Here is a 21,185-nt window from a genome sequence, read left to right as displayed (position 1 = left end):
ATCTATACTTCTAAGGAATACACTTTCAAGAAAAAAGAAGGCAGAATGCCAAAGAATTGATGCCATTGAACTGTGGTACTGGAGAAGACTCCTGAAAGTCCCTTGGACAGCAAGGAGATCAATCTTAAGAGAGATCAATCCTGAATATTCATTGGAAGGACTGATGCTGAAGCTGAAGTTCCAGTATTTTGGTCATCTGATGCACACAGATGACTCACTGGAAAAGTCCCTGATGCTGGGAAAGATTGAGGGCAGAAGGAGAAGAGGGTGTCAGAGGATGAGATGGCTGGATGGCATCACCAACGCAATAAGCATGAACTTGGGCAAACTCTGGGAGATGGTGAGGGACAAGGAGGCCTGGCATGCTGCAGTCCCTGGAGTTGAAAAGAGTTGGACACGACTGGGTGACTGAATGACAACAACAAAGGAAAACACGCTGTCAAAGCAGGAGCCCCAGAGACAATGAGTAGGAGAGCCTCATAAATAGACTGGGGAGGATAGGATCACCTCCCATCCAATGGTCCGGCCTCTTGCCTCTCACTTCTGGATGAGAAGGCCCCAAGTGAAGACACAGCAACCTTGAGAGAGCAGTTCCCAAAGGAAATAACTGACTGCTCCCAGTCTAGAAATTTGTCAGGGTACTCCTTCTTGCCTGCTATCTGCTCAGAGTCCCAGGATCTTCTTGGGCTTATGTCATCTGTGGTCATCCCAGTCCTGCAAACCAAGAAACCAGAGTGAGTCTGTCCCTTGATTTTTTGATAACTTGGCTAGAGTTCTTCTGGTAAAGAGAACCTCCTGGAAAAGACTTTCACCTGTTTCTTGTTCTTGGTTTCTAAATAGTACTGACAAAAAAGTGATGCCGAGGACAGAAATGGTGAAGGCTTTCAATGTGTTTGGAAGTGGGTTCAAATTCCGACTCTGCCGTTTTCTTTTTTTGATATGTTGGAGTTTATTACCTTTTAAAATTGTATAAATAGCGCATGTGCATGAGTTAAAAAACATAAGGGAAATGTAGGGAGTTAAAAAAGAAATACAAAAGAAATTAAAAACATGAGACAAAAAAATTCCATTCTGCAAATCAAAAAAAAAAGATATTTTACATACTAAAAAAGTGTTATTCCAATATATTAAGAAGTCTTTTTGATTAGGAACACAGCACAAGACTTTCTGCAACTATTCATTGACAGGTCAGATCCAGTCTCACTGAATATAGGGTGGACCACGACATTTCTTACCAGCCACAGGCAGGTGACATAAATGGATGCGGGTATGGTACCGTGTCTGTGAGGTGTTACAATAAATAAATGCTTTACTAGCCGTTCAATAATGTCAGCAGTGGACGTCACCATTTCAATCTTCAATAGGGAGACCCCATCTCCAGTTCCTTTTTCTTTCTGGTGACTTTCAATGAAGGTTTTTCACACTTAGAAGAAGAGAGAACACAACAATATTTGAGATGCAGTGTAAAAAGGCAAAATGCTACACTTGAAAAACCACGGGTTGGGCGACACAAGATCTTAAAGCCTTTTCGAAAAGGATCTACTATTCACATGCCCACAATTTTGTCTTATGTCTGAACACTGTTGTAGGAAAAGGGCCCGAAGCACAGTGGATACCACTGATGCAAGGCCTTCAATACCAGAACTCCGGCTGCCTCTGCCGGCATATCTGACTCTATGCCAACTGCCCACCGTCTATGAATCAGTGCACTACTTTTTCCTGCTTTAAAAATTTTATTTCATTATTTTTTACTGAGCTATAATTGATAAATAACATTTTATTAGTTTAAGTTATATCACATAATGACTCTATATTTGTATGTATTTTGAAATGGTCACCACAATAAGTCTACATAAGTTAACATCCTTCACTATACATAGTTAACAGATTATTTTTTTATCAGATGAAGTTTTAAGGTCTATTCTTCTCCTTCTGTGGTTAAATAATTAAGCAGAAATACAGCTTTTACAATTGACTGTTTATTCGCTCATATTTGTGAGGTTGAAATGTTTCCTTTGATGATTTGAAGGGACTGAACAATGTGCCCTGACCTGGAGGCACGTGGAGCCCAACTGCTGTGACTGGACCACACCTGTCATCTCAGAAGCTCCAACACACTCCAGAGACGACCATCCTGTGCGGACCAGGGTGGATGGTGGTACAGACGGGGCGCCTGAGTCCTGGCTCTGCCCCTGCCAGCTGTGGGACTCTGGACCAGTCACTCACCCTCAGTCTTCCCTGCCAGTGGGGACAAGGACAGTACTACCTCCCGGGACTGCTGCCCTTGCCGCCCTCAGAAGTTAGGGTTTGTCATTAAATCATGCCTGACATGGAGACACTCTGGCTACAATAAACAAAAATGAACCAAGTCACCCTTATTCAGAAATGTGGAACTCTTACGTAGTTTTCATCCTCTGCCAATTTATACCTAGAAAATGTTAACAGATTTTACATAATAAAATGTGCCTGACAAATTCACGTAATTAGGAGAAATAAAACTATAATCACTCTCATATTTTCTGAATTTAACTTTGTATCTACTTGAAGGAAGCCTCCATATTTAACTACTTCACTATTAACAGTTTCATTTTCAAAGACTTACTTTAACAAAAGTCTTACTCATAGTCCTAAAAGTGGTTTTTCACTGTCCTGCTTTTCTTCAGCTTCATTTTCAGATCCTGCTTCAGATTCAGGAGGAGAATAAAACTGACCATCAGAAAGACCCCCAGGAATCAGCACCGTCCTCTCCGAGGCATCCTGAACTATCAAGAGTCTGTTTTCTTCTTCTGCCTCTTGAGGTAACACTTTGAAGTTCAGGAACCATGTCTCGATCCAGGCAAGGATGAAGGAAATGATGGGCAGCACATAGCCAAAAGCCCCTTGTGAGAAAAGCTTTGAGAGGATCACTTTTGCTAATAAAAAGGCACTGGTCACTGCTGTTGTCAACGCTATGTCCCACCACTGCATATGCAAATATTAACACTTTAAATCGAAAAACTGCCAAAAGAAATATATCAAAATAAGAAGAGTAGTAATCATACTGCACCACCTCTTTCTCTAACCTCTCTAATGGAGGTGTTCTCAATACCTCCATTCACATTTAACTCTATTATCCACAGTAATGTTACAAATAAGAGGTCAAAGGTGACAAACAAACAGAAAGTCCTCCTGACATCAGATATGCCCTTGTTCTCCCTTCCTTCATAGGACTCGATCCTGGCCATGAGCTGCGTGGGGTTGATGGAGTGGACATCGCGCACAGAAGCGTGTGAGCTCTGACTCCCTGTGAGCGTATTCACCATGTCTTCTGGCAGGGGGTTCATCCTGCAGGAGGGTTAAAGGAGCCTCTCTCCAACTTCACCATCCCTCGAGGGGAGAGATCTGTGAGTGTCCTGGAGTCTCCAGTAGAGGCCGGGGTTGGCAGTGGCCTGCGGCAGGGTCTGGGGCACTCTGGCTCTGCCATTTTCAAGTGACTTCAATTTCCTCATCCATAAAATAGGGCTAAGGCCACCACATATCTTATGATGAGGAGAGATAATATAGTAAGCAAAGTGCTTTTGCTCCCCAAATGGTAGCTATTGTTTGCATGTCTTTTTCTCATTCTCTCTGTCATTGCCCTTATGGCAGAAAGCAAAGAGAACTAAAAAGCTTTTTGATGAAAGTGAAAGAGGAGAGTGAAAAAGCTGGCTTAAAACTCAGCATTCAAAAAATGATCATGGCATCTTGTCCTGTCACTTCACGGCAAATAGATGGGGAAACAATGGAAACAGTGAGAGACATTATTTCCGTGGGCTCCAAAATCACTGCAGATGGTGATTGCAGCCATGAAATTAACAGACACTTGCTCCTTGGAAGAAAGGCTATGACAAACCTAGTTGTTGTTGTTCAGTTGCCCAGTTGTGTCCAACTCTTTGCAATCCCATGTATTGTAGCACACCAGGTCTCTCTGTCCCTCACCATCTCTTGAAGTATGCCCAAGTTCACATCCATTGTATCAGTGATGCCATCCAGCCATCTCATCCTGACTCCCTCTTCTCCTTCTGCCCTCAATCTTAGATAGCGTATTAAACCTAGACACCATATTAAATACCTACACAGTGTATTAAAGAGCAGAGACATTACCTTGCTGACAAAGGTCCATATAGTCAAAGCTATGGTTTTTCCAGTAGAGATTGATGGATGTGAGTTGGACCATAAAGAAGGCTGAGTGCTGAAGAATGCTCAGATGCTTTCGAACGTATTGGAGAAGACCCTTGGACTGCAGGGAGATCAACCAGTCAATCCTAAAGGAAATTAGTCCTGAATATTCATTGGAAGGAGTAATACTGAAGCTCTAATACTTTGGCCACCTGATTCGAAGAGCCGACTCCTTGGAAAAGACCCCGATGCTGGGAAAGATAGAAGGCAGGAGGAGAAGGGGACAATTAAGGACGAGATGATTGAATGGAATCACTGACTCAATGGACATGAGTTTGAGCAAGCTCTGGGAATTGTGGAAGGACAGGGAAGCCTGGCACGCTGCAGTCCATGCACTCTCAAAGAGTCGGACACAACTGAGCAACTGAACAACTGTCATTGCCACAGCTCCTATTATATCTCCAGCGTCCAAGCTGGTCTCCATGCTCCACACTTTAGTCTCTGATCCTGCCATCCATTTTCCAGGATGTTCACTGGGAGAGAAATAAGTGTAAAATACAAAGAGGTATGTCATCCTCCTGCACAAAAATTTTAGGTTTCCAGTTTTTTCAGAATAAAGACAATTGTAGCAGCCTCCCAGATACCGGTTTAAGAGTTTCTCTGTTTCTACTCATTAACTCATATTATGATGAGTATCTTCTCAATGCCAGATGAAAACAGACTGAGGTGCTTACACAAGAGTGCTGGCTAGTTGGTCTAGAGATTTGAATTCACTCTGCTTGTCACCCCCTCCAACTGGAGCTCTTTGTACTGAGCAATAATGCATCCTTGGCAGATGGGAAGGGACAGCAGTGACAACAGAAGGGGTCCAGTGGGCTGGGGAAAGCAGTGTTTGGAAGGATGTTGGGGATGAGATGACCACCCCCTCTTTCCCAGGATGGTGGTGGGGAGAGGACCACCGATTTGGAGAGAAAGTTCTGGGCCTGGGCTTCAAGCACTCTAGTGTGTACCTGACTTCTTTTCCCCAGAGGACAAGGACTACCTTCCACACTCCTTCCCTCCCCATACAAAGTCTAGCGCCAAGTGGGACCTCCATAGACCCTGGGGAGATATTAAAAAAATATTATTTTATATTGGAGTAAGTGTCTGCACATAACTAAGCAACTAATACTTTCACTATAGCCGATTAACAATGTTGTGTGATAGTTTCAGGCAGACAGCAAGGGACAGCATCCATAAACACCCATGTATCCATTCGATGGGGAGAAGATTATGGCCTCTGGTAGTCACATCTTTTCTACGGGGACTGCAGTGGTGGCCGCAGGCCGCTTATGCCCTCCTACAGGGCAGAGTTCTGTTTTAGGCAAGTGGGCCCCTGGGATGGTCAGGGTGGGGCGACGACGTTTGCTCAACAAGTGGTCTCCTCTCGCCTTCTCCCAGCAGCCCTAGCTCAGCTTCAGTGGAGGAAGGATCCTCACTCCCTTTTCCACCCTACTGGAGTCCTCCTGCCCACCAGCCTGCAGACGGCTTGAGGTGGATATGGCCATGGGCAGGGACTCACCGACCCTCCTGTTCTGTACCTGCAGTGAGTGGGAGGTTCTTGCCATACCCTGTGAAATAGATTTTGTTGTTTCATATTTTGCATAAGGCTTCAGAGCAGTTGAGGGACTTGCTCAGGGTAACACAACCGGTCAGTAGCAGAGGCGAGATTTATAGTCTCTGCCTGCTAGGACAGTGCTGGCTTCAACTCTGCAGGATCAGACGTTTAGGGACCTTGCCCCTCCGCGTTGCCCCTCCCCCTCGGCCCGCCCTCGCCGTGGGAGGGGGCGGGGAGCAGGATCCCAGCATCACTCCCGGGTTAGGTACACCACCTAACCAAGCACCCCTAATCCCGCAGCCCCCTCGCTAGCGACCTCTGAAGGGCTTGGCGGATTTGGGGCGCGGTGTGGCGAAGGGACCCACCCCGTCTTCCCGACTATTTGCATAACGGAGACTGCTCGTTTCCCCCGCCCCTTCGCCGCACTCTTCCCGCGTACCCGCCACCCCTCATCTCCCGGCCCCTCTACTCCTCCCCAACAGACCCTCCTTCAGGGACTCCCAGCTCCCGGGCTGTCAGGCCGCCGCCGGGGGCGGCGTCCGGAGGCATCCCAGGGAGGGGAGTCCTAGGCAAGGCCGGGCTGGGGAAGACGCCTGGGGCACTACCCGGTGCTAACAAAGGGAACCGGCAGCCTACCGGCTGGGGCGCAGAGCGGGCGGAGCAACCGCAGCTTCCGCGGCTGAGAGCGCAGCGAGTGAGTAAGACTGCTGCGGGGCGGTGGCGGGACCCAAGCCCCCAGGGAGGAGTGGAGCGAAGGGGCGCAGGAGGGCAGCGGAGCGGCGGGGCCCGTGGCGAGCCGAGGGCGCAGGGAATCGATGTTCAGCACTCCTCAGCACTCTTCACTGCGCGGACCCGCCGCCTTTTGCTGGGGTGTCTGTGGATTAATCAGGGCCGAGGGGGCATCCCTGGCTTCCCGCCGGCTCCGCGAGACTGCGGACCCACAACAAACCCACGTGCACGCGGCCCCAAGGAGCCCCGCTTTCTCCACTGCACGGGCAACATGGAAGGGAGACGTAAAGTCCAGGTTCCTTTGGATCTCGCCTGCCGGATGTACAGGAGGAGAAACCCGGGCTCTCTGCAGGGGTGGGGGCGCAGGTACCATAACAAACGCACGTGCGTCCTGCCCAGGGTGCGGGGTGCACCGCCAGTCCTCCGGAGCCGCCCTGCGGAACCCGGCCTTTGTCTCAGCTATCGGGAGGGAACGGCGCTGGGGGCGCCACTTGCTGGAGGAGAAAGACTGACACATTTAAAAGGTACCGCTTGGGTATCAGACCAAACCACCAAATTCAAAAATATTTGGAAACACGAAGGGAGAAAGGAGCAAAAAAAAAAGATTACTCCAGGCCGAGAGTCTGTTCCCGGCGGTGGTGCAGACTTGAGATGACCCGGGCCACCCCTCACTGTCACCTCACGGTGGTTTCTTAGAGACAGGGGTTGAATTAAGGGTCTGCGAGTCCCCCATCCCCCAGAAAAGACTGTGCCTAGCGCACCATCGTCCTTGCACTGTCCCTGTAGGGGACGGCGAGCGCCTCCTCAGTCCGGTTTAAACTACGCCCAGCACTGTCTTGGCTTTCGCTTGCGCTTTGCCGTGTAGGTCCCTGCGTCTAGCCAGCCCCATTGTCATTGGCCCCTTTTGGCTTGTCGTGTCTCTTTATGAGGAAGGCTAGCCGAGGTCTCTTGTCTTAGCGGGGGACGCCCTTATTTTCAGTTCTATCGAGTTTATTTGCGAGAAATGCCGAGGTCCGGAAGGAGAGGCCTCTTGTTTTGCTTTTTCTTTGCCTACGAATGCTTTGAAGATTTTAGTTCAATAGTCCTGTTCTGGCAGCAGGGGGATGGTTTAGGGGATGCCCTGGCCCCTTAGGTAATGGTGTGGGTGCAGAAGGCAGCCAGACAGGTTGTGGAGTGGGTGGGGTGTGCGCCAGCCTTGTGCTTGCTGAGGGGTCGGGCAGCGGCTTCACCTGGGCCAGCAGCGCTGGAGATAAACCTGTCCCTCGGGGACCGGCGGGCCTCCAGCCCTGCGCCACGGTCTCGGGGAGTCTAGAGAGCATCCAGCGAACCCTCCTATTTTACAGGAGGGGAAACGGAGGCCGGGAGAGTTCAGTTCCTTGTACCAAGTTTCAACCCATGTGAAGTTGGCCACCTAGAGAGGACAAGAGCCTGAGTCTCCGACTCCCCCATGGCGCATTGCCGAGCAGCGACTGAAGACAGAACCCGGAATCTGTGGTTGGCTGGAAAGGCAGTGGCCTTAGGCAGAACAGTTAAACAAATAATGTAATTCAGATTGAAAGCTGCACCCTTCCATTATGCCTTTCAAGAGTTCTATCCATTTGAGAGAAGATAGATTTAGTAATTCCTCACTCTCCTTCTAGCCTTTCATAAGCCTAGTTAGTTTTCTCTTCTGGCTGCCCCTTCTCCTCAAGCTGGAGTCCAGCCAGCTGTGGAGACTTAGATGTTTTGCCTCTCATCCTTGTGCCAGGAGGCCTTTGTTTGGGCATAAGCACACAGGGTAGAAAGTGTCTCCTAGGGCAGTACTCCTGAGTCACTTGTGGGAGAACAAAGCATTGTTTTCACTGATTTTATTTAATTAAGTTTTTAGAGATGAGAGTCTCACGGAAGTAGCTTTTTAATTTTGTATTTGTCAGGGGAAACATTGGAAAACCAAAGACATCACTTTGAGTCTGGGTTTCCCCAAAGTGCTGTTTCACCCTGTTCCTCTTACCTCCTAACTACACTGGTTTCTCTTAAGGTTTCTAGGGTGTTTCATTTTTGTGGTAATTCCACTTAACACTTGAATATGGTTCTCATCAGAGCGCTCACCCTGTAAGGAACTTAGAAATCAGCTGGCCTGTTTTTCTAAATGAAAAAACTGAAGCTCAGTGAGAAATCACTTGCCCAGGGACACACAACAAGGTGTCTGCTGTTAGTGCCCTTTTTGTGCTTTAGCGAAACTTATGTCAAATGAGTTTTTTGTTGGTACCCCAGTGTACAGTCAAAGTTATGATGGTTGTTACAACAACACATTTTTAAGTCAGAGAGTGAATTCCTTAAGGACTTACACAGGTTTTGGTTATTAAACAAAACCATGGATCCCAGTGGTAGATTCAGTAAGGAGTATTATATTAATAGTTTTCATTGGGGATTGGTTTTCTTTAGTGTTTACTAAGTGGTTCTCTTTACTCTTGCCCTGGGTTTCCCCACATTCCTCTGCCTCCTGCTCCTCCAGTAGGGAAGTGCTTTAAAGTATGATCACAGAATGAAAGGCAGCGGGAAGTCAGAAGAGAGACCCTCTTTAGCTCTTCATGCTATTTAACTTCTTGGGTTCCAGTGTTCCTTGTGCAGTGAGAGTCCTTCCTGCCCAGTCTCTGCACAGGCTGTTTGGATGGAGTGGAAGTTGCTCAGCCTTTAGAGGTAGAGAGTCCGGTTGGGTCAACCCTCCTCTCCTGTGTTCCTTGTGGACTGCATCCACACAGTGTCAAGGGAAGAACATGTATGCATCTCCCAGGGGTGTGGCGGGTAGTAAATCATGTGATGCATGCTTATTCAGACCTCCCAGCAGGGTTGAGTGCTCATCAGCTTTTTAGTGGGAGAGAATGATGATGGGAAGATAACCCCATTGGGTGAGCCCTGTGCTCAAAGGAAGAGGCCCAGCCTGGTCACAAACAAGGTGGAATGTCTGCCAGACTGTTAAAAGGGTCTTTGGGTGGTTGTGCAGTGTGTGTGACTTTAAGGTAAATAAACCTAGTTTGAAAAAAAAAAAAATCCAGAAATTTCATGCCCAGGTGAGTGCAATCTAGTCTTTCCATCCATTTACTCCATACTTACTGACAAGCACGCAGGTGGGGGCAGGGGTGGTTCCTATGCTGGGCCTGGAGTTACAAAGAACCAGATCCACTTGTTGGCCCCCCACCATCCTTGCTTGGAATGCATTTGGAAAACTGCCCTCAGGAACCCACAGAAAATAGATCTAATTTATCTCAAAATTGACCTCTGCAGGAGTAGGATTGTCTCTTTTCGTCAAGTCAAACCAAGAGCAGGTGGTAAATGAGAGAGTGGAAAAGGGAAGGCTTCCAAGAGAAGGTGGATCTCCACAAGTATGGGGACGTGGTTGCATTACAGAGTGTCGGAAATAATTCATTAGTGAAATTTGCAGTAATCTTCTGGAACATAGACTCTTGAGAATTTGCTTAGATTTGGTGTCAGTGACTTACTCAGTAAGAACCAAATTGGGGAAAAACATATATTTTTCTTGCTTGTCTGCATTGTATACTGACTTGAATAGATGTGCTTTCTATAGTTGTACATGAAACAGTAACATAGTAAGCAACAAAGTGTCAGCACATTGAAATACTGGGGTGATTTTCTGAGTCATGACTAGAAGAATCAGGTTAGCCTTTAGAATCAGTTTAGTGATTAAATTTTGTTTATCATTCTGATTATAAAAATACAGCATGCCCATTGAGGACAATTTGGAAAGTACAAATAAGGATAGAGAAATAGAAAAAAAATTATATTATTCAAAGGCAACCACGGTTAATGTTTGCAACTTTCCTTCTTGTCTGTTTTTTTTTGTTTGTTTTTTTTTAGTGGATTTGTTTTCTCTAAATGGTAGAGAACTTACTGCTTGTGCAGTTACTCTTGGCTTTTTTGCTTAGTCTTTTCATGTACCCATGTCACAGTTTATATTCACATTAAACCTGTACCTTTTCATTCATCAACATATCAGCATCTCCAAGGTCACATGGTCCCATGGGATCCAATCACTCCAGTGATCATTTCAGTGAAGGCCTGCAGAGGAAAGAGTCTCCAGCTTCTCCTTTTCCTAGCTGTGCCTCAAGCATCCAGATACCAGCTGTTTAAAATATATATATATATATATTTCATGTAAGAAGACAGCTAAAGTCTAGTGGAGAGAGAAGGACCCTGGTATGGCCTTGAGTTCTAGTCCTGCCCTTGTGACAACTTACTTTAACAGCTTGGTTTTCTGTTTCTGTATGTATTAAAATAAGCAACCCCAGGGTCATTTGTTAGCTCATTCCTTGCATCTTCCAGTGCCCATTCTAAACCAAAGCTGTATAAGAAGAGCTCATGATCCAGCAGAGGAGTTGGAGTAGCAAGAGACCAGTGCAAGGTGCCCTGGGAATGCAGAGGAGGGGCAGCCACCCCAGACTGGGACAGTGGGGAAGGCTTCCTGGATAAGGGCTGTCATGGGCTTGTTCAACTACTTCAGATCCTTTATTGAATTACCCCTGAGATTAGCATGTTTGTGATAAATCTCTTTCCACATTCCAGATAATTCCCATAGGATACAATCCTAAACTTGGAATTACTGGGTCATACTTCAAAGACTATCATCATTTTTAAAAAGTTTGTAGATTCAGTCCCGGTTGCCTATGAAGTTTTAAAGTACCTAAGTATTTTGTATTGTGGAAAAGGTAGAAATTGAGAGCAAGTAATTCAGGATTTGAATTACTTGTGTACCAGTTATCACCAATATAGACGTCTACAAGCTACTTAAGCTCATGAAGCTTCAATTTCCTTCTCTGTAAAATGGACATAACTGCCTCACCTCACTGGATCATTGTAAGGATTTTTAGAAAGAATTTTATTTTTAAAAAATATTTTAATTTTTCTTCGTTTATTTTTTAAATGTTTATTTATTTATTTGTGGCCGTGCTGAGTCTTTGTTGCTGCGTGGACTTTTTTCCAGTTGCGGCGGGTGTGGGCTGCTCTCTAGTTGCAGCGCACGGGCTTCTCACTGCGGTGGCTTCCTCTTGCTGAGCAGGCTTAGGCTTCTCACTGCGGTGGCTCCCTCTTGCTGAGCGGGCTTAGGTGTGTGGGCTGCAGTAGTTGTGGCTTCCAGGCTCGAGGGCACAGTAGTTGAGGTTCACAGCCTTAGTTATCCCAAAGCATGTGGGCTCTTCCTAGATCAGGGATCAAACCTATGTCCCTTGCATTGGCAGGTGGATTCGTTACCTCTGAGCCACTACGGAAGCCTCCATTATAAATCCTAGATAAAGGGTCCAGTATAGTGCCAGGTTTACAGGAAGCACTCCATAAGTGATGTCTATTGTTGTTATAATTGAAATTTTCACAAGCTGCAGAGACTGTGGTCCTAATATTTTTTCTTACCATGATAGCAGGTAGGAAATTAATTAAGGTGGCGTCTCCTACCAGGTGACAAATTGAGAGAAATGATCACTGGTGTGATGCATTACAAGTCTTCTTACGGAAAGTTTCAAACACACAAACGTAGAAAGAATGGTGTAATTACCCCCCTTTCCCCATTTATAATCACTTATCTTCAATAATTATCAAAACTCATAGGGTCTTCAACCTCACATTTGACCCTACATGACTTTGAAATAAGTCCCAGGCATTTTTTTCAGCTCAGCCATAAATATTTCACTGAGTTAGTTGCATGAAGCATATTTGAGGCATTGGGTGAAATGCCATATTTGAGGCTCGTGGAGCCTGTGTCTGCTGTCAGTGTTACAGATGGAACCCTGTGTGTGTGTGTGTGAGAGAGAGAGAGTGACAAAGAGAGAGAGAGAGAAAGTTTTAGTGCTCAAGTGAATTTTCCTGCCATGACCTGTGTCTGTCTCAAAGTGAAAGTCGCTCAGCCGCTCAGTGTCTGACTCTTTGTGACCCCATGGACTATACAGTCCGTGGAATTCCCCAGATCAGAATACTGGAGTGGGCAGACTTTCTCTTCTCCAGGGGAACAAAGACACAGGGTAAAAGGAACGCTGAATTTAGTCAGGAGACCTGATTTGCAATAGGGCACCAACATTTACCAGTTGTATATTTTGTCAAGTGACTTCTGAGTTTCTTTGAATATATTTCTAAAAATTTGATGAGTAGCAAATGAGGTAATCCACGTACAGCTCTAGCAACTCAATATTAGTTGACTCTGCATCACACCTGAACCCAGCCTTACAGTTCCCGAGAGGCAGAGTTTTCATATGGAATGAAGGTCAGAGCCTGATGGCCTGAGAGTACTGGGGTTTCTTCAAGTAGAGTTGCTTCCTGTCTAATTCTGAAGATATGGTTGTCACTCAGATGAGCACGTGGCACACTATGCTTGTGAATCTCCTGTCTAGCACTCAACCCCTTCCCTCTGATTTGTGAATGAGGTCAGCAAGCCTAGGGGAAGTAGGGCCCTGCCACTGTGCCTGAGAAACAGGTCTTCTCTGATGCCTCCTTTTCTCCATGGGAAGACACTCGGCTCCCCTATTCCCTCCAATTTTGTTGAGAGTCTTGGTCTCTCCTAAGTCACTGTTGCTCCCAAGTAGGAATTTTTGACTCAGCTAAAAGGAGAAAATTGATTTGATGTCATCATTCAAGTCCTGTCTTTAATCCACTGGGACTCCCATTATGTTTGGGCCTGCCCTGTGACTTGTAGTCTCTGGCTGTCTCGAGCTTGCTGTGTGGCCTTGGGTGAGATAAATGCCACCTTTGGCATGCCACCACGGGATTCAACTCCCAGGTCTCTAGGCCCCTTCCAGCTCTGAGATCATCAATTGGGGAACAGGTATAAAAATGGGGAAACTACACATAGAGTTAGGGGCTTCTTCACACAAATAATAAATGTAATCTGTTTTCTTTTCAAATGGGGTAAGCAATTAACCCCCTTACCTTTGCTCACTTAGCCCAATTCCACTTTTCTGCAAAGTGACTACTGTTTGCAGTTTGTTTTGGGTCCTTCAGCTCCCTTTGGATCTATGTATGTATGTATTTATGGGTATATGCAGATATATTTTAAAAGCTCTGTAAATAGATTACATTATAACTACAACTTTACAGGCTTGCCCTTTTGGCGGTCTTTCCATATCAGCATATACAGATTATTTTTTCATGGCTGCATCACATCCTATATTATGGATGTGTTTATTTAACCAGTCTTCTGTTGATGGATATTTATTTCCATTAAAATATATTTCTAAGTGTATTTGGAGAATCCCCAGTGTCACAGTGATAGAGAATCCACCTGCCAGTGCAAGAGTTTCGGGTTCAATGTCGGGGATGATCCCCTTGAGGAGGAAATGGCAACCCACTCCAGTATCTTTGCCTGGGAAATCCAATGGACAGAGGAGCCTGGCAGGCTTTACAATTCTTGGGGTCAATAACAACACAACAAAATATGGAATGTTGGTTGTAAATGTCTTGGTTAAATGAGGTCAGTCTATCGAGCTCTGGAAAGGGTGGCTAGAGAATGGGCACAGGGACACTGAGAACCACGCCCTAGAAAGCTGGAATGAAGGGCTCCCTGGAAGTTACAAGGAGCTGACTGTTTGGAGGGAAGGTTATTTTGGGAGATGGCCTGCCTGGTTGGGTGCTCTAGGCTGCAAGTGAAAGAAACTGAGCTGCGTCATCATCTTCTCTTCCTCATTCCACCATCACTGGCTCTTCCAAATTTACTTCTGTTTTCAGGGTCAGTGGCATCTGATGGGAGGACTGCAACTTGAGTGATGGGAGGGAGGAGAAAGAAGTGAAGAAGAGGAGGAATTGATATCAGTCTCTGGAGGAGGGAACGTGCCAGTTCTGTCTACTCTTCCTTGTTGTTCAGACCCATCGGAATGCTGTGTTCCCCTGGGTTCTGTACAAATCAGGATAAAATGAAGCAAGCCCAGAGTTGCACTTACTTGGAAGATGGAGGTTTAGGACGCTGTCTTGGAGGGAGAATAAATGTGGAAACTGAGGTGTTCTAACCTGCAGAAGCTAAAGTAAAAAGCACTTTCTTCATGTGGAAGAATGATTAGAATTATACTGTGTGGATGCTGGGGAGAGGCAAACCAATACAGAGTTGCATAATGGGAGATAAGGAAGAACTTACTTAGCAGATCTTCCCAACCACGAGAGAGGCTGCTGGGTCACATGGTAAAGAACTGCCTGCCATGGGAGTCTCTAAGCAAAAGACCCAAGTGAACGTGCTTGCCATCAAAGGATTTCTGCTTGCCAGAGAGGTTGATTTAAGTGCCTGGTAAGGCCCTTTCCAACTCTAAAAGTCTGTGATTGTGGGGCAAGAAGCAGAAAGATGCAAAGTAGGACTCAGAGGATGGGGCAAGTTACAGACAACATGCCTGGAGCTGTTTTCACCTGCTCTCAAAAGATGGAGTAAAATGGAAGCCTTCAAGATGTGACTTAGACGGTTGTTTCCCCCTGGATCTTGGCAACCCTCCTCCTGTTCTGTCCTTGGCTCCAGCTCTGCTTGACTTTATATTCATAAATTATTTCTACAGGAATAAATATATCACATACACTTTAGATGACCAGGAAATCTGGCAACCAGAAAAGAACTACATGTCCCAGGAGGATGATTCTAATTTTTTTTTTTTTTATTACAGTCTTTCTAAACTTGCATCCATCTCCTGGTTTCCCTAGCACAGGACTGAAACACCATTCAGCTTTAATTTTAGAACATTCTACCCTTGGCAACCTCTCAAAGGTCCTCTGAGCTGGAGTTAACAGCACCCTCCAGGTTTCATGCTTGTTCCTTTCCTGCAGTTGAGGAAGAACCTCTTGAACTTAAGTCTTAGCCGAGTTCTTAGTGAGGGAAACATGGCAAGTTTACCATCATCTGGGCTCTTGCTCTGCTCCTGACCTTGATGCGGCACTATTTATTCCCTTATCTAGTCCCCATAGCCTTGGTGTCTTGGTGTCACAAGCTCCATTTTGCAGGGTAGAAAGCTGACCTCAGAGAGGGCTAGAGAACCACCCCAAGATTCACTGCTATTAAGTAGCGATGCTGGCGTTGGTTGTAGTTGTTTCCCTACATCACGTTACAGGTTTTTCCACTGCTAATCACTCCCAGTCCTTTGGGGCTGAGAAGTGCTTCGTCCTTGTGTTTCACTGGGAGCCTGGCTGAGTTTATCCCTATGGGGCTATTGAAAGCTTTCTGCCATTCCCCTAAGAACAGATGAATGGAAGAACTCACGGGACAGTTATGTGCGAATAGCTTGACATTTGGACTCAACATATGTTTGCTTTTTCTCCTTTTTGGTAAGAGTTGTTTTCATCAAGCCTGGTTTGCCTTCCCCTGCTTCTTGCCTGCCTTTTAAAGTACCTGTCCTCATTTTCTGCTTATAACTGGAATAAACACACTTATGGTGGAGCATGGCTATAGATTAATGGGTACTATTACTTGGGCAACTTTGATATCTTTAGGTGGTAAAAAGAACTCATTATTGGCATTGTTAAGAGCTGGTTTTGCAGCTGTGCTTGTAGGCTCTTGAATAATTTCTTCTCTTGTAAAGTTCATTCAATATTATTTTTGTTCACCAAATATTTGAGTGCCTATTGTGTGGTAGCCATTGTGGGAGGCATTGGGAGTTTCTACCTAAAGAACATGCATTGTAGATAGGCACACATAAATTTGGTATAACTAGTGGGGCCTTAGCAGAGAAGGCAATGGCACCCCACTCCAGTACTCTTGCCTGGAAAATCCCATGGACAGAGGAGCCTGGTGGGCTGCAGTCCATGGGGTCACTAAGAGTCGAACACGACTGAGCGACTTCACTTTCACTTTTCACTTTTCACTTTCATGCACTGAGGAAGGAAATGGCAACCCAATCCAGTGTTCTTGCCTGGAGAATCCCAGGGACTGGGGAGCCTGGTGGGCTGCCATCTATGGGGTCGCAGAGAGTCAGACACAACTGAAGCGACTTAGCAGCAGCAGCAGCAGTGGGGCCTTAGAAGTTGATGGCAGACAAACTTTCTGTATCACCCTCTTCCTCTTTTCTCAGAGTCTTTGCTTTGTCCATTCATTCATTAGGTGCCTGCTGTAGCCCATGCACAATGCTCATTTTGAGAACAGAGACCCAAATGGTCCCATAGTTCTCTTCCTTTAAAAGCTTAGTTGGAGGTGAACATGCAGATATTAATAACAATATAATGTGATATATGGCTTCCCTGGTGGCTCAGTGGTAAAAAAGCTGCCTGCATTGCAGGCAATGGAACAGATGGGTTGGGAAGATCTTTGGGTTGAGAAGATCCCCTGGAGGAGAGCACAGCAACCCATTCCAATATTCTTGCCTGGAGAATTCCATGGACAGAGAAGCCTGCAGGCTACAGTCCATAGGGTTGCAAAAGAATCAGACATGACTGAAGTGACTGGGCACACGTCATGTGATAAATATTATGATTTTCAAGTATATCAGTTCAGTTCAGTTCAGTTCAGTCACTCAGTCGTGTCTGACTCTTTGTAACCCCATGAACTGCAGCATGCCAGGCCTCCCTGTCCATCATCAACTCCTGGAGTTTACCCAAACTTATGTCCATTGAGTCGGTGATGCCATCCAATCATCTCATCCTGTGTCGTCCCCTTCTCCCCCTGCCCTCAATCTTTTACAGCATCAGGGTCTTTTCCAGTGAGTCAGTTCTTCGCATCAGGTGGCCGAAGTATTGGAGTTTCAGCTTCAACATCAGTCCTTCCAATGAATACTCAGGACTGATTTCCTTTAGGATGGACTGGTTAGATCTCCTTGCAATCCAAGGCACTCTCAAGAGTCTTCTCCAACACCACAGTTCAAAAGCATCAATTCTTCAGTTCTCAGCTTTCTTTATGGTCCAACTCTCACATCCATACATGACTACTGGAAAAACCATAGCTTTAACTAGACAGACCTTTGTTGGCAAAGTAATGTCTCTGCTTTTTAATATGCTGTCTAGGTTGGCCATAACTTTCCTTCCAAGGAGTAAACGTCTTTTAATTTCATGGCTGCAGTCACCATCTGAGGTGATTTTGGAGCCCCCCAAAATAAAGTCAGCCACTGTTTCCCCATCTATTTGCCATGAAGTGATGGGACCGGATGCCATGATCTTGGTTTTCTGAATGTTGAACTTTAAGCCAACTTTTTCACTCTCCTCTTTCACTTTCCTCAAGAGGCTTTTTAGTTCTTCTTTGCTTTCTACCATAACGGTGGTGTCGTCTGCATAGCTGAGGTTATTGATATTTCTCCTGGCAATCTTGATTCCAGCTTGTGCTTCATCCAGCCCACCATTTCTCATAATGTACTCTGGATATAAGTTAAATAAGCAGGGTGACAATATACAGCCTTGACGTATTCCTTTCCTGATTTGGAACCAGTCTGTTGTTCCGTGTCCAGTTTTAACTGTTGGTTCCTGACCTGCATACAGATTTCTCAAGAGGCAGGTCAGGTGGTCTGGTATTCCCATCTCTTTCAGAATTTTCCACAGTTTATTGTGATCCACACAGTCAAAGGCTTTGGTATAGTCAATAAAGCAGAAATAGATGTTTTTCTGGAACTCTCTTGCTTTTTCCATGATCCAGCGGATGTTGGCAATTTGGTCTCTGGTTCCTCTGCCTTTTCTAAAACCAGCTTGAACATCTGGAAGTTCACGGTTCACGTATTGCTGAAGCCTGGCTTGGAGAATTTTGAGCATTACTTTACTAGCGTGTGAGATGAGGGCAATTGTGTGGTAGTTTGAGCATTCTTTGGCATTGCCTTTCTTTGGGACTGGAATGAAAACTGACCTTTTTCAGTCCTTTGGCCACTGCTGAGTTTTCCAAATTTTCTGGCATATTGAATGCAGCACTTTTACAGCATCATCTTTTAGGATTTGAAACAGATCAACTGGAGTTGAGTTGGTGATGCTAGTGGAGCATCACCTCCACTAGCTTTGTTTGTAGTGATGCTTCCTAAGGCCCACTTGACTTCACATTTCAGGATGTCTGGCTCTAGGTGAGTGATCACAGCATTGTGATTATCTGGGTTGTGAAGATCTTTTTTGTACAGTTCTTCTGTGTATTCTTGCCACCTCTTTTTAATATCTTCTGTTTCTGTTAGGTCCATACCATTTCTGTCCTTTATTGAGCCCATCTTTGCATGAAATGTTCCCTTGGTATCTCTAATTTTCTTGAAGAGATCTCTAGTCTTTCCCATTATATTGTTTTCCTCTGTTTCTTTGCACTGATCACTGAGGAAGCCTTTCTTATCTCTCCTTGCTGTTCTCTGGAACTCTGCATTCAAATGGGTATATCTTATAGAGGTTGGGAAAATGGTATAGTGAGTTTGGGAAAGCTTTCTGGAGGACCTGTGACTTACCAATGCCGGACTGTAGAGGGGAGTAGCTCTGAGCCTCTGGGAAAAGAGCATTTGAAGAAGAAAAGGGAGTGCAGGAGCAAAGGTGTGGGGTGAAGGATGGTTTGTTGCTGGGTGTGGGGGAGCCGCTAGTAGGTTGATGTTCCCACAAGGGAACCTCTGAGGCAGGAAGTGTGGGTAGATGAAGCTTGAACCTTCACACCCATTATCAAACATAATTTTCATAACTTCCTTATTGTGACATATACTATTATCATCTCTACTTAATAGATGAGAAAACAAAGGCTGAAGGAGATTTGGTGACTTCTTCAAAGTCAGAAGTGAGTGAGTTGAAGTGCTTGAACTTGAATGAAGGCCTGCTCGGCCCTCATAGCATTGCCTGCACAGGCAGGCTGAGAAGATCTGCCTCGAAAACTAAGGTGCTTATTTCCTCTCTGTTAAGCTTTCAAAGGTCACACCCTTGGTGAATCCTCTTCCTCCACGTGCCTCATGACTTCCCAACTTGTAATTAAGTGGGGACTAGTGAATCTGATGTTGAGGCCTCTTCTGAGTCTTGGTTATAATTTTGTCTTCCCTTTCATTCAGAGAATCAGTAGCCCAGAAATCTTCAAAGAAAATCTCTATTTGCCCAACCAGGTGTTACAAGAGAGAAGGAGAAGCTTTATCCCTTTTCTCAAAAGGTCCAAGTTCATTAAGTAGCCCAGGTATTACCTTTAATTCAGAGAAGCCCTCTGGGTCTGGAGAGGGAGCAATCTGTGTGGGCTGGAAAAGTCTGGAGCAGATGGGCTTTGAGCTGTCCCTTGAGGATGGGTAGGATCAGGAAGGTGGAAGATATGGTGTGTGAGTAATATTATTCTGTCTTACTCAGTGATAAATGGATTATTCCTCCCATCCACCAAGACAATTTCTGGGTTGGAGTTGGCTCTTGGGCTGAAAAGGCAGTTATTCATTCAAAATAAAGTTTATTGAAAACTAATCAATTGAGAGTTCAAAGACAAGATGATGAAACTACAGAATGAAATAAAAAAGCACAATTACAGAGCTAAGGAAAAAATTGATGCTACAAACAACATCATTAGAGGGAAGGTTAATAAAGGAGCAAAGTAGAATCCACTGAAAACTAAATTACTAACAGAGAGGGAAGGGTTAGGAAAACCACAGTATGTGCTTAGAAAAGAGAAACAAATCAGAGAAATTCAGAGATCTAAAGTTTGTAAAAAGATGATCTCTCAGAAGGGTAATTGGACTATCTGGAGTCACAGCTCACTTTTCATGCTGCATTGACCAAAACATAGTCACGTGGACATGCCTGGCTGCAAAGGAGCCCGGGAAAACATCTCCATCTGGGTGGCCGTGTACCCTCTGCAAACTCAGATTTGGGGGAAGGCCTTTTATTACCCAAAGTGGGATGAGGAAAATGGATATTGGGAGCAATTCATCTCTGCCTCAGGGAAGAAGTCTTGTTAGTCTCAGACTTGATTTGCAGCAGAAGGAAAACTTGAGAACATGGAGAGGAAATATTTACAGAGTTCTGAGGGAAAGGTCATAAAACTGAAGACTTATACCCTCAAATCACTCCTGAAGGATAAGACAGGTAGGCATTATCTCCTGTGTGCAAGGACTCAGGGAATATGAGCCCTTCTTGGGAAAACCTGCTTATGATGAAAATGATTAGTTAAAAGCACCCTTTGTAAGAAGTGGTGAAAGGCCATTTGGTGAGCCCCTCATCCACTCAAATAGAGAAAACCTTGGCAAGGATGGGCTGTAAGGATAAGGAAGGAAGTGGGAGGAAGTAAAAAGAAAGAATGTAATGGAAATGGAGAGCTGGGGGAGAGGGTGAAGGACGTTAAGTGCTAACCTTCCCTCTCTTGCACTGTCTTTGGAGGGTATTAGTGTCATGGCTCCAACCTTTCAATTAATTTTTTTAACCCATTATTAAAAAAATTTTTTTTAATTTTATTGGAGAAAAGAGTCTAAAATAGAATGACTATATGTACATGTATAACTGAATCACTTTGTTATATACCCGAAATTAATACAACATTATAAGTCAATTAATGTTTTTCTCTTAAACTTGGAGGGATTTTAAAGGAAATAATATCTATTTTGATGTAGAAACATTTGTTAAAATTTCATCTTTTTTTCTGTTTTACTTTCATGTAGAATTAAAATTAAATCTAAAAAGTTGAAAATAAGTATTTTATTAAGCAATCCTATCTATTATTCTTTCATGTATTCTTCCATCCTCCACACTCTGTCCAAATATAAATGTAGAGAAATGTGATGAAGGGTGTTAATTTATTAACTTATCTTTTTTTTCTTAGGTGGAGGGATCTTGGATGACTTTTAGCTCTATAAATTCATACATTGATTTAAAGAATAATGAGCTG

General features: G+C 44.9%; 1 protein-coding gene and 1 pseudogene across 1 annotated transcript in view; one reads left to right on the top strand and one right to left on the bottom strand.

The window, feature by feature from the left end:
• Positions 1–957: 957 nt before the first annotated feature.
• Positions 958–4,584, bottom strand: LOC133245608 (STARD3 N-terminal-like protein; annotated as a pseudogene).
• Positions 4,585–5,965: 1,381 nt separating this feature from the next.
• Positions 5,966–21,185, top strand: part of ST6GAL1 (ST6 beta-galactoside alpha-2,6-sialyltransferase 1) — a 150,597-nt gene continuing 135,377 nt past the window's right edge. Inside the window, exon 1 of the mRNA XM_061413281.1 lies at positions 5,966–6,428. The gene's annotated coding sequence lies outside the window, so the exon portion shown is untranslated. The remainder of the gene's footprint in view (positions 6,429–21,185) is intronic.

The sequence above is a fragment of the Bos javanicus genome, chromosome 1 (assembly GCF_032452875.1).
Source record: "Bos javanicus breed banteng chromosome 1, ARS-OSU_banteng_1.0, whole genome shotgun sequence".
Classification (NCBI taxonomy): domain Eukaryota; kingdom Metazoa; phylum Chordata; class Mammalia; order Artiodactyla; family Bovidae; genus Bos; species Bos javanicus.
Note: the sequence above shows the minus strand (reverse complement) of the source record. Positions and strands in the feature narration are given on the sequence as shown.